Genomic DNA, 14,124 nt, shown 5'->3' with positions numbered 1-14,124 from the left:
AGACTCAATTATTTACAGACCGCTGCCATATAACTGGAATATTGCTGAGTGCGGCGTAAAACTAAAACTCACTCACTCACTCAGGTGGAATGTGGCGCAGACAATGTAACACCTGCACGTGAAAATATAACACACTCGAGTCAGAATCACACACCTGCAAATAAAATAGAGTACATAGGCGGATCCAGAGGAGGGGGTGCAGGGGTGCACCCCCATTTGTTCTGAACGTTTGTTAAATGACCATTGAAACTCGGGTGAAAATAAATAAAGTGTGCACCCCTCCTTTTCTCAATAGTGTGCACCCCCGCACCCCAACCCCCACCTTTCTCAAAAAGCTGTATCCGCCCCACAGTCGTGCACGTAGAATACGTTACACGCATTAAAGCATGAAAAGAATTGTTAATACATAATAACACTTAGGTAAATATTTATTTATTTTTCCTTCATCCATTCTTACTTGACATGATGAGATAAGGGGAAAGGAGGGTTATCGACCCGTTCAGCATTACCATATTTATGTAGGCATGACGTGCATGAAACGCATAGACAACTGAGATACCATGCTTGTTTACAAGACTGGACTTCACTAACAGCTAACGGACAATTTTGTTTAGAACTGGCTAGACAACCAGGCAGGGTACCATGCCACAGTTTGGTGTAGCATGAATACTCGACTTTGCACTCACAGCTAACGCTCCACAATCATTCATTTAGTCCCTACATAAAGCTGAGCTCCAGGCAGGGTAACAAAAGTACCATCTTTTCCTGTATTTGGCGTAGCGCGGCAATGGTCTCGAACATTGTACCCAACCTTTCATTCGACCCGGGTCAGGGCAGACGCTCCATCTACTCCATCATTGAGGCGGTACATAATGAGGTGGAGGAGTGTCATAGTTATGATAGCATTGTTTGGATTTGACAGTGACGTTTCATTGTAATAACAGACAAACCTTTTAACTGACAACCAAACAATTACATGTGTGCTTGCCGATTTACAAATTACAAGAAAATCCCTCGACTGTCATTTTGCATAGTAGCACTCGCACACACGCACAGACACAGCCGTTACAGCCATCCACCCACTCAGACATACTTGAGTAATACCATGCTGATAAGGTTATCTCCAAACTACCATGTTATCTCTTAGTAGGCCCTTATAGAACCTTTCAGATGGAGATAACGGCAACCTTTTCAGTTGGAGATAACAGCAGTCAGGCTGGGTGAGACGATTCACAAAGTGTTCTTCATCTGGTATACCCTCCAACAAACATAGATAATTAACCCGCTAACCTTACTTAAGTCAACTGACCAATGAAGCCATAACAGCAATATCTGAACCCGTATTTACAGTCGGTTTCGACGTTTCATTTTAATGTTCAAAATTCTATTTTAGTGAGTGAGTGAGTTGAGTTTTACGCCGCACTCAACAATATTCCAGCTATATGGCGGCGGTCCTATTTCACCGGCTTTGTGTTTGTTTAACGCCGCACTCAGCAATATTTCAGATAAATGCCGGCGATCTATAAATAATGGAGTCTGGACCAGACAATCCAGTGATCAATATCATGAGTATCGATCTACGCAATTGGGATACGATGACATGTGTCAACCAGCACAGACCGCCGTCATATAGCTGGAATATTGTCGTAACTGGGATTTGGGTGTTAGTAAACCCTATAACCAGTTACCTATTAAGATGGCCGTTCCGCATTGTCAGGGGTGATGTAAGCTCAAGTTACACACTCGCTTGGTCCATGGGGATGTTAAGTCTAGGAGTGAGAGGTCAGACGACTGTAACTCCTCAATAAACACATTTCATTCATGTGCTGGCACTCTGGCATACAATGAATAACTCAACACCAGGTTTTATACTCACATAGATTTACTCGATCCCTCTCTTCATTACAAGGTGCGTGATCTGAACAGGATGGGGCAAGCTCTTCACCAGATATGGATATCGATCGCGATGCGAACGTTCTGCTGACTTTGTAACCCGCACCACTTTCTAGTGCTGACGGTATCTTTTTAAGGTGTTCGAGCCTGCTCCACCCTTGTCACATGACCCTATACAATCCCTCTGATTTGTTAAAAATTACATCATTCCATGGTCTCATGTCTTGCCTCGTGATCGGAAAATTACTGAAAACTCTCATCTGTGATTCATTGTTCATTAATACCTAAAAGGACTTTCCTGTTCTGTCAATAAGATTTATCCTGTTGTTTGATTCCTTAATTTATTACCAAGCCGTAATAGCATTGCTTTTCTGATGCAATCACCGTAATCCTCACTAACGAATTTGTGGTACGTTTCTTGTATAACAGATGCCTTTTTTAACCTTATAACAATATTGCTGAGTACGGCGTTAAATAACAAACAAACAAACCAAAACATACGCAGGTGAGCTACAGTGCACTGGCACAATAGTTAGGTATTTCAAATCAAAGGCTATTTGGAAGGAAGATGTCGCAGTGCCTCGCTCTGTTTTGATTTGCATGTAGATATCAGCAGAGCTATATTATGTTGCGTGAATGGGCATTGCTATACTGGACATTTTCACAACGTAGGTCATCCGTGTTTTATTTGGAACCGTAGTGAGTGAGTGAGTATGGTTTTACGCCGATTTTAGAAATATTCCAGCAAAATCACGGCTGGGGACACGGGTTTTCGGCGTGACGAGCGAACGCTTTAATCACTACGCTACCCCACCACCCTTTAGAATTATATGTGTGGCACCCTTCCTCTTGAAATTGAACTCGGCCGCTTCTCGAAACCAAAAACCCCATTAACTGACCGTATTTGTAAACACTGTAACGCTAATAGCATTAAAAGCGAGGTCCATTTTCTAACATCATGTAACCTTTATGTAGACTTAACAGCTTATGTTTGGGACCGTGCTTCGTCTCTTAATCCAATGTTTTGTTTATTGACTCCTGTAGAACAGACCATATTTCTCATGCAGTGCGGCAACTTATCCAACCCGTAGCCGCACTAATTAAATCTATGCATAGGCGCAGGTTATATCACAATCCCCTATTGTCACAAGTGTAAATTGGTAAATAATAATACGCTATCTAGTACGTTAATATATATGAACGTGTATATATAATGATTATCAAATGCCCTCGTGTATTTTAACGCTTGCACGTAAAGTGCTTTTAAAAATCTTGTAATATGTCAGGGTAGAGATTGCGATCTGGTAGGATCGGAGATTCTACCAGTAGAGATTGCGATCGGAGTCTCTTCCAGTAGAGATTGCGTTTGGAGTCTCTACTGGTAGAATCTCCGATCCTACCAGTAGAGATTGCAATCAGAGTCTCTACCAGTAGAGACTCTGATTATATAGAATAACCTATACAATCGCAATCTCTACCAGTAGAAGCTCAGATCTGATCCTACTAGTAGAGATTGCAACCTAAGTGAATATTTAGAAAAACAAAATTTATTTTCGCATATTGTAGAATGACATCTTCCATTGAAAAGTGCACACTGTTTGTCCAACTTGATGTTTACAAACAAAATGAAAATAAAACATTGTTACTTTGTTTTCATTTATGATTGTTATTGTAAATAAATATAACTCTAACCCAAATATATATCTGGCTGGTCATTTCCCCACCTTCCTGTTTTGTTGCTGTTGTTATTTCACTCAAATATAAGAATGAATGAACAAGAAGAAGTGTAAAATACATTTCATTCTTTATTATTCCAAGAAGTTCTTCTTGGTATAGCATTTTGTTTTCATGTATCCATTATGACAGAGCTTGAAATGACCACTGGTCTTGATAATCACCATCTGTGTTATTTATGTTATTGGTTGCTGATGACATGGCAGTGTATTGTACAGTTATGGGATTACAAACAGGATTCGATAAGTAAAGTAATTATTCTCATAAATGGCAGCTGAAGGTAAATATAGAAAAAACTATATTCGGCTATGTATGGGTTAATCAAGATGGAGGTTGTATTAAAAGTTATATTTCAAGTTTTAGGGAAAGGTGTATTGCTATTGATAGCCAGTGTTTCTTTGAAAGTATATCAAGTTATTCCAAACTTCGGTTATATAAATCTGTTAAAAGTGAAATTAAATGTGAGGATTATTTATTGCTAATTAGTGTACCAGTTTACTGTATTGCACTCTGTAAGCTCCGATGCTCTAATCATCAACTGCTAATCGAGGAAAGACGAAAGATCGACCTAGCACGGAGCGAAAGATTATGCCCTTTTTGCATTGTACCCATTATTGAGTCTGAATATCACTTCTGCTTAGAATGTAATTTTTATAATAATCTTCGTCAGGCCCTGCTCCCAAAGTATTATTACACTTCTCCATCTCTCCATAAATTTGTACAATTGTTGTCATCTTTGTTGTTTGCCACAGATCAATCAGAGTTTCTACCATTTGAATTGGAAATGGTACTGGTAGAATCTCCGATTGTACCAATAGAGACTCTGATTGCAATCTCTACTAGTAGGATCGGAGATTCTACCAGTAGAGACTCCGATCGCAATCTTTACTGGTAGAGACTCCGATCGCAATCTCTACCCTGACATATACATGTATTTTAGAATCCTGGTGTCTAATAGGCCCATGTTGGCCGGGTGTTGTGTAGTTTTACACTGTTTTATCAATTTATGTGATTTTCATGTACACAGCACTGGGCACCCGAACGAACTATTTTTCTTCTCCTTCTTCTTTCTTCTTCTTCATTATAAGGTTACTTGGGCGGTAGGGTAGCCTAGTGGTTAAGGCGTTCGCCCCTCACGCCGAAGATCCGGGTTCGATTCCCCACATGGGTACAATGTGTGATTCCCATTTCTGGTGTCCCCCGCCGTGATATTGCTGGAATATTGCTAAAAGTGGCGTAAAACTAAACTCACTCACTCACTCACTATAAGGTTACTGACACAGTAAACAAGAACAAAGACGACTTCATAACTACTGGTCGTACTTTCTGAAACTAACTTTATATATAGAAGTTGGTGAATCAGATAAGGACAAACTCTTCTGGATAAACAAATAAAGAAGTTGTTCATTCATAAGTTTGTCCTCCTCCTACTCCCCCCCCCCCCCCCTTCTTTATTACACTCAGTGAGTTGCATAATTAAAGTACATTCAAAATAAGATACAGTATAAATCAGAACAGTGACAACTCTAGCTGATGACTCGGCACTTATATCAAGATTAACATTGACACTGGTAGTAGCAGCTGATCAGTTAATACAACTGATCTAAACATATACAAATAGCAATAGAGGTGAACGCTAATTGTCCTTATTTTATTTGCTTAAACTAACTGACAGAAAATGAACCGAAACTCGATGAGTGAGTATGGTATTGCGTCGCTTTTAGCAATATTCCAGCAATAACACTACGAGAGACGCCGGAAATGTGCTTCAAACTTTGTGACAGACAGACAGATTATTTATTAAAGTCTCACCCCTGTTATACATATATACAAACTAATTAAACACATATTTACATAAGGGCCATTGCATACGGAATTATGAGAGACTAAAATTCTTAAAAAATTGCATGTACATGTATTATGAGTAACAATAATTAAAAGTTATATAATACGGAGTATCTCCTCCTTTTTAAAAAAACATGGCAGGTTTTGGCAGCTATAATTTTAAAATTAAGGTTTCTTTTTCTTCTAAAAGCCCAGTGGTTACCCCAAAAAAAGATTTTGCTCGTTAGTCGATATTGATCCAGGTTACAAAGACGTTTATAAAATCTCACAAAACTTTGTGCCTGTGTGGGGAATCGAACACGGATCTTCGATGTGACGAGCGAACGCTTCTACCACAAGGCTACCTCTCTTGGAACACGGTGTAAAGGGCTGTTCAAATCTAACTGTTATTTACACTGTTTATGGTGACATCTGTTGTGGTTCAAGCGTATTTTATTTCATCGACAAAATCCTGATAGGTAAGCAAATTAATCGTTGCATACATAAATACCGCGAAGGGAAACAGATGCTGAATCAGCGCAAACGTTAATGCTAAATATATATGTACATGACATATAATATTTCTGTATGCCACGTTATATACGTCCATGTATATCAGTGTGCATGATATCCATGATACTCCATTATGTCCACATATCAATATGCCACTTTATTTACGTGAGTTAGGGTCGCGCGCATTAATTTCAGGATTTACAGTATTTCAATATTGCCTATCTGTTTTAATGAAATATATCCAGTGTACGAACTCTGGTCTTCTTCAATAAAACATCAACTTTCGTTGGTTTGAGTGGTAAACAGTTTTCATTGAGCTCCTACCAGGATCAGCTTATTTCATTATTTAAAATAATAAATACATAAATTTCATATAATAAATAAATAAATAAATGTCATATGGTGGTTCATTCAGTGGTACATCCCTATGATATTAAACTGATTAAACAACTCTTAAACACAACTAACTTATGTCTCGTATTCCAAAATTAATGTAAAGATCCCAAAACTGTCTTGATACGTCAAGAACATTTTTATTGCATAGTCTTTCGCGAAAAACTATTGTTTAAACGCGAGAACCGTGTAGCTGAACGTGGGAAAAGAGAGCTCTCAACCAAATTGTCGGTGTCTGGTTGACCATCACTTTTGAAGCTATCCAGCATTTACTCTTGGGACAGATGGAACATTATGACTTCCCGCTGATTTTAGAAAGCATCGGTTCCCAATTGCTTAGATCGAAATAAAAGCAACTCTTGGGTTTTGACGTTGTCGTTAAACTTAGTAACCAGGGCCTAGATTTTCGAAGCTCTCTTAGCGCTAAGATAGTCGTAAGTGCCATACATTAACATTAACTTACGACTATCTTAGCGCTAAGAGAGCTTCGAAAATCTAGGCCCAGCTTGATAAGGTTGATCTAGTTCATATGTCCGGTTTGATTTGATATTCCCTGTCTAACATATATACTATATAACTATATATACCTGGTTCAAAGAACTCTGGACCGATAATCCAATATTTAATATTGAAATAAGCTAAATATTAAAATCTCACCATAAAATGTACTTACTAAGATTTCTCGGACTCCCTAACCCAAAGACATACATCTTATGATGAACACACCACCATTTCTCTTTATCACGCACGGGATTCACGTGCACAACGCAGTAGCCCCAAACACGTGCATGGGGGTGTCATTATTATCATATCAACATTGATTGACTCCAATATATCTCCCAGTTTTTTTCAATAGTAAATTAAAATGAAGTTCCTCTTCTTTTTTTTTAAGAGTATATGTTCTTTAAACGTAGTTACTCCTAATGCTCTCCCAACCCTTTATCGAAGGGTATTTTAAATGTGTTTTATCATACTATGTATTGATCGCTCTTGTAGTCTCGTCGACCCACTGTGGCTGGATGTTAAATTTGTTTTGTTATTTTTCACAAAATGTCTTTATCAATATATGTTTAACTTGCAACACTTAATAAACTATTCCCATTCTCCTGCTGTCTTTTCCCCGGTTACTTCATTCTTGTGAGCTGGACGAAGGTTTTCATTGGATTTATCATGTCTTTTTTTAATTCCAATTTCTATTGTTTGAGATAAGCAAACAGTGGAGTGAGGGATTGTCAAAAAAACCAAAAACTACTAGTATGTTTGCTTGAGGCTATGGCCTATACCAAATATGTCAATTTGTTTCATTTGATAGACATATGTTCAACGTATATCCATTTGTAGCCATGGTAACATGAGAGGTCTTCTTACAACATAAGCTGTTTTTGCCCACTAAGCCCTGTCTGTTGTTTCAAGGTAGAAATGCAGTCAGCCGTGGTTGAGGGTGACACAACTCAAGTGTAACACAGACAGATTGTTTATTATAGTCTCACCTGCTTTATAATGTATGCATTGAATATACAGTATAAATGCTAGTAAATTTTGAGCCACACATACGTTGAGCAATGAAAGACATATGATAAACAGATTTATATAATATAGTATGTCGGTGCAGAAACATACCCTTATTTATCCTAAGGAACAAATTCCGGGAAACATAACTCTGAAAATCAGTGATGACACCAGGTGTTTGCGAAAAGGTAAGCATGTCTTGCACTATCGGTATCATCCACCATTCACAATATTTGCCAAACACTGGAGGTATTTCTTGCCCGATGCCGCACCGCATTACTCCTATTACCCGGCGGCCTGTGAAGCAATGCTTTGCTCGTTTACCAATCCAGATTTCGTTTATGAAATAAAACTAAACCAAACTTAAGAATTCTCGGATGTTCAATGTCGGTATCTTCTAAAGGCATATTTAGATAAACAAGGGATAGAGTCGGCACAAGTTCCAATCGGTGTGGAGATCCACATTTGGGTGTTTCTCTTGATACCGAAAACAGACAGGCAGACAGACAGATAAGTCTCATCTCACAAGTACATGATAACAATACAATATACAAATACAATAAAAAGTGAGCCAACCATTAAGGGCTATGAGAGACTATTAACATAATTAGACACTAACCGAAAAGCGAAACCCGAGAGGACGTCACTTATTGACACAGACCATACTGGGGGATTAAGTGATCAGCAACTGTTAATCCACTATAACAGCTTAGAGGATTATGGCAGAGTGAGGTTAAACCGGTTTTTTATCTTAAAGTTTTAATGTCTTTTCAAATGTTTGTTTGTTGTTAAACGCCGCACTCAGCAATATTCCAGCTATATGGCGGCGGTCTGTAAACAATCGAGTCTGGACCAGACAATCCAGTGATCAACAGCATGAACAGCGATGTACGCAACTGGTATACGATGACATGTGTCAATCAAGTCAGCGAGCCTGACCACCCGATCCCGTTAGTTGCCTCTTACAAGCATGGGTTTCTGAAGACCAATTCTAACCCGGATCTTCACGGGTCTATTCTAATGTAATTATGTAATAGGGAGTTGTATTTGCCTGTGTCAGTTATGCCAGATTAAACATATTTGTGTGATTCTATATTCTTCTTCAATATATGTTTCAATGTGCCGTCAGATGAACCAGCCATGATTTGATTTGTAAAGAGACAAGCCGCCTCCAAATAACGCAACGATGGCAAAATCTAAAATTGCATCAGTCATTCTTGCCTGATACAATTAGGCAATGGAATGAATTACCGTAAAACATAGTTAATGCTGAACGCGTTTGGGCATTCAAGAAACGACTGCAATATTACCACAAAATATAAATTTGACTTAAATTCAGACTCAAGATTCTGTCAGATTATCCACTCTCGCCTCAGACATAGAGATGAAGCTATTTAAATGCACACATGTAATCAGTTTAGCCTATTTACGGCAATAGAAAATATCCAACGGAATATCGGCTAATATCATGTGTGCATGTCACAGTATATTGTTTCTCCAAACGTTTTGAAAACTACTGTTAATTTATCCGTTTTATCAATCTAGGAATGCAACAGTAAATGGTTTCCAAGATTGATAATTATTACTAACTTTATAAAGAAATACCTCATTTAGATCCTTACCTTCTGGAACTACCTCCAATTTTTTTAATCTGGTGCACCCGCTTTAGAACAGCTAATCATAGACAACCCGTAGAAACTGATAGATGGAGCAGTGTTAGATCTGACAGACAATGTGCATTATGTAATGAAGCAGTGGGCGATGAATTCCAATTCTTTTCATCATGAGCAAGCATAGCAACCCTTAGAAATAGTACCTACCTAAGTATTTTTGTAATAATCCCTCAGTAGATCAATTCACCTCCATTATGAAATCCAGTTAGAAAAACCACTTACTTTGAAATAACCCAACTTTATCAAGGAAGATTTTTATGTTTGTATCATTTTCACTGTTGCCATTTACACATTCATACTGTTCATATTGTAAATAATCTGTATGTTCTCTATGTCACAACATGTGATTTATGAGAATAAACTTCTTCTTCTTCGTGATAAAGATCACAAATCTCATGCTGACGTGTTCTGTAAAAACACCATGCAGATAATTAGCAAAGCCTGAATCAGAGACAAAACTGTCTTCAAATTACACGACACACTCGGTTGTCACAACAACTATCGCCCATTTCAGGTGTGTCTGTTTGTATAACAGATCAAGGTCAGAGATTGACACGGATGGCACACCTTGTATAGAATGTCCATTGTAGATGAATAATTAATTTGTAGGTACTTCAATAACTACCTAGATATTTATGTATCAGAAATATCCAAAGCGGCTGGCTATGTGTATTCCACAACATCCTCCACGCGTTATATCCATGGTGCAGCATCGTTTTGAAAGTAGTATTACATCATTATGTTCTGTAAGAAGTGTGAGAAAGAATTAACTTATTTGACTTCCTTAATGATAATTTTTTGTCGTTTGTCTTAAATAATGAATCTGAGGCGTGAATGTATTACTTGAGAGAACCTATTTCCGAAAAAGAAACATTAATATCAAACGCAAATTTATGTCCTAATTTTGAGTTGATCCTGTATGTAAAAATGCTTAAGGAATGTATTGCTTTAATATCTTCTGGTAAAGAGCTCCAAAGTTATACAGTACTGGGTTGGGAAGAATCAGTATCTGATGATGTCCTTGCATTTTGATTCAGTTCTTAAGATTTTCTTAATTTACAAGAGTTACGAGCTGAAATATAATCAAGAAAAATATTGCTCAAATACGAAGAAGCGTTAGCGTAGACCATTCTACAGACACAATCTACGTTTTCATTTGACAATTGACCTTGCTCGACCTTGGCTAAGCACTCGTTGAAAAATGGCAACCACTTCCGGGGAGAGTGTTCCGACAGTGCAACGACAAGGTTAGGCTATACTTCGTTATGTTTTATTCACTCATTATCATCTGAAGGAAGACAAAAATGAAGAAAGTTTATACTTGACAGGATATGTCTTTCGAAAACATCGCAACTGATAAACAGACCAAGCTCTACGTGACGACAGTGACAAGTCACGACGCCATGACGGTGTTATTACAAATGAGGGTGTTGTAATGTTTGTTTTAAGGCAACCTATTGTTGTTTATCACGTTTCTTCTTGTGCGTACCTTGTTGGGAAAGGAATGCAAGATAACAGATGAAAAATTCTTGTACGTAGACAGTCTAGAACACATAAGTCATTTCAAAGCCGAAATCAGCTGCAAGGAAACATCATAAAATGCACTAAACACCAAGCTACAAAATATATTTGATCTCTTATGAGAAAAAAAACGATCAGTAAAAGCATTAGTTTCTAGGTATGGCAGATCAATATGAACATTTCAAGAATCTTAACGTCGGCACTACTAAATTCTGAGGATATCGGGAATGTAGGTAACTTACGTAAAAGGATAGTGATATAAACAGGCGATTTGAAACAGAGGAAATACTTTTTATAAAACCTAAATTAACAAAATATTTATAGGTACAAAGAGTAGATGGATTTACAAATGAAGGCAAAAAGCTTTCCAAAGATTCAGTAATATATATACAGGTACTACTCTTATTCTTATTATTGAATGTTGTGAAAAAATGTATTATGTCAGAATCCCAGGCTGGTTTAAGAAAGGGTTATAGAACTACTGATCATATATTTGCTCTTCATGCCATGATTCACCTGTTAAAATGTCGAAAGAAAAAACGTATTTACTTTACAGTTATCGATTTTGAGAAGCTTTCGACAGTATTGGAGAGTAGGTTTATTGCGTAAATCGTGGTGTACAAGGAAATTTCCTTCGTGTTGATATATGTATCATAGTATATAATGATCTGTGTTAAACACAATATGTTTCATAGTATACACAGTATCATAAATAGTATCATAGTATAAGATCATGTGTGTTATACACAATATCTCAGTATAAGATCATGTGTGTTATACACAATATGTATCACAGTATAAGATCATGTGTATTATACACAATATGTATCATAGTGTAAAATCATGCGTGAAAGTTAACGATTGTAACAGGTATTATTTATTTTGTAATACAAGGTTACGGCAAGGCGAGAACTTATCGCCAATGCTCTTTAGTGTTTTACATGACACAGAGATTTTCCTTGGATCACGTGGTAGTGAAGGGCTAAGTCTTGACTCAGGTTCAATGGAAAGTTTAACTGACGTTCCAAACGTCCTGTAGATCTGCAAAGGAAACTAGATTATTTTGAAAAGTACTGAAAACTGTGGAAATTGAAAGTAAATGTCTCAAAAACAAAGGTTGTTATATTTGGAGGAAACAAGAAAAGTGAAAATATGCTTCAGAATTAAATGAAGAAAACTTTGGAAATTGTGAATGAATATAGGTATTTGTGAATTGTCTTTCATGGAGTACATAACTTGAACACAGCAAATGAGAGGTTTCACACTGCCAAAGATTACTTTATATTTATAGTGTATGCGAGATTGTATATTCATGTATAATCCTAATAGATACATATATTTTAACACACATATAACGTCTATCATACGTTGCTGAGCAACTGATCGTAATATACCACTTGTCGTAATGCATGTTATGCCTTCCTATTTCTCATCATACGTATCTTCAAATTTAACAGACATTGATAAATGCGTCTGTCTGAAAACAAATATGTTATTATTAATATATTTGCAGTCTATTTTATGCTTTAATTAAATATTATAAAGCAAATTTATTACAGTTCCTGCGTCTCAGATTCTATCAAGGTACAGGATGAAAATACTCTGAAAGATCACCGTTATCAAAACTTGGCGGATATTGAGCGGAGTTCAAAAGGAAATTACTATTAATACCGGAGAGTTATACCGTCATTTGAAAAATTCCTCCAACAATCTAAACATATTAAAGACATATTTTGAAATATTCAAAGTACTATATTTACATATGGAAGCCTGCCATTGGGAATTTTCTATGGACGAACTCCGATAAATATAACCAATGAATTGCATAGTGAGTGAATCAGTTTTTATTAGTTATATTCCAGCAATATCACCGCGGGACACACCAGGAAACTGGCTTCACACATCAAATCCATGTAGGGAAACGAAGCAGGGCCTTCGACATGACGAGCGAACGCTTTAACCGCTAGGCTTCCCATCACACGATGCATTTCATAACCTATGAAAGTGGGAAACATTTTAGTGAATTTTTAACTCATCTCTCAGCCGATAAATATACACATTATTCTAATATCACTAAGTTTAAGAAACCCTTTCTAAAAAGGTAATCAGTTTGAAAAAGACACGCAAAATTGCTATCATTCAATGACATAATACATAAGTAATATAGTTGTAACTATTCTATAAGTCAGCACCTTTTGTTTTGTTTTTTCTTGTGATGTGATAACGCTGTGGTTGTACATTATCAATAACCATTTGGGTGCATTATCATAAATCATTAGTTGTGGGACCATGAACGAAATGTACTTGATATTCAATTGTGCATTACTGTATTGCATATATTTTTGTAATAAAGGTTATTCTACCACATGCATATAGTGATATATATCAATTATTGTTTTGGAGTTCTTTCTTGTATCGTCGTGAGTGGAGTTTCTTGGAGAACTGTTCGCTACGTCACTCCCATTATCATAAGGCGATGTTATATATGTTATCACCGGATGTTCCAGTTTCCGCCGGGGCAAGGTGCCTTTATCAGTCAAGATGTTCCACTTACCTACAAAATGTATTTCGTCAAAGCTGAGAATGAACATTATAAAATATTAATCAAACATTCCGAGAATACACAAAATGTAATCGAAGAAAAACATTTTCAATTTCGCTCATTTTCTACGTACTTGGTTAAACTATGAAAACATTAATTGACGTACATTACAACAACATGTATGAAAGAAGTTAAATAAGATTTTGTACAGCGCTAGGAATGAAACAGAAATCGTGGCCTAAAATTAAGTAACAGTTATAGTGTGCAAATATCAGGTTTCTCTTACACTTGATCATAGTTACGTGTTAAAGAAACACGATTTCTCAGTTATAAGTATTTTCGTACACAAACATTGTTGTGACAACAGTCTGACTTTGTTCACTCACCTAATTACTTTAATTTGTGTTCAGTCTCTGTCACAACACGACAAGGCCGAGAATTAGCCACGCCCACCAAGCGCTATATCGAGGAGAAGCAATTAAAACAGGCACGAGCTACCAAACACAGTGTAGTATTGCCGTT

Source organism: Haliotis rubra, unplaced genomic scaffold (genome assembly GCF_003918875.1).
Source record: "Haliotis rubra isolate DU_JTF1 unplaced genomic scaffold, ASM391887v1 Scf297, whole genome shotgun sequence".
Classification (NCBI taxonomy): Eukaryota; Metazoa; Mollusca; class Gastropoda; order Lepetellida; family Haliotidae; genus Haliotis; species Haliotis rubra.
This window is presented reverse-complemented; position numbering follows the sequence as displayed.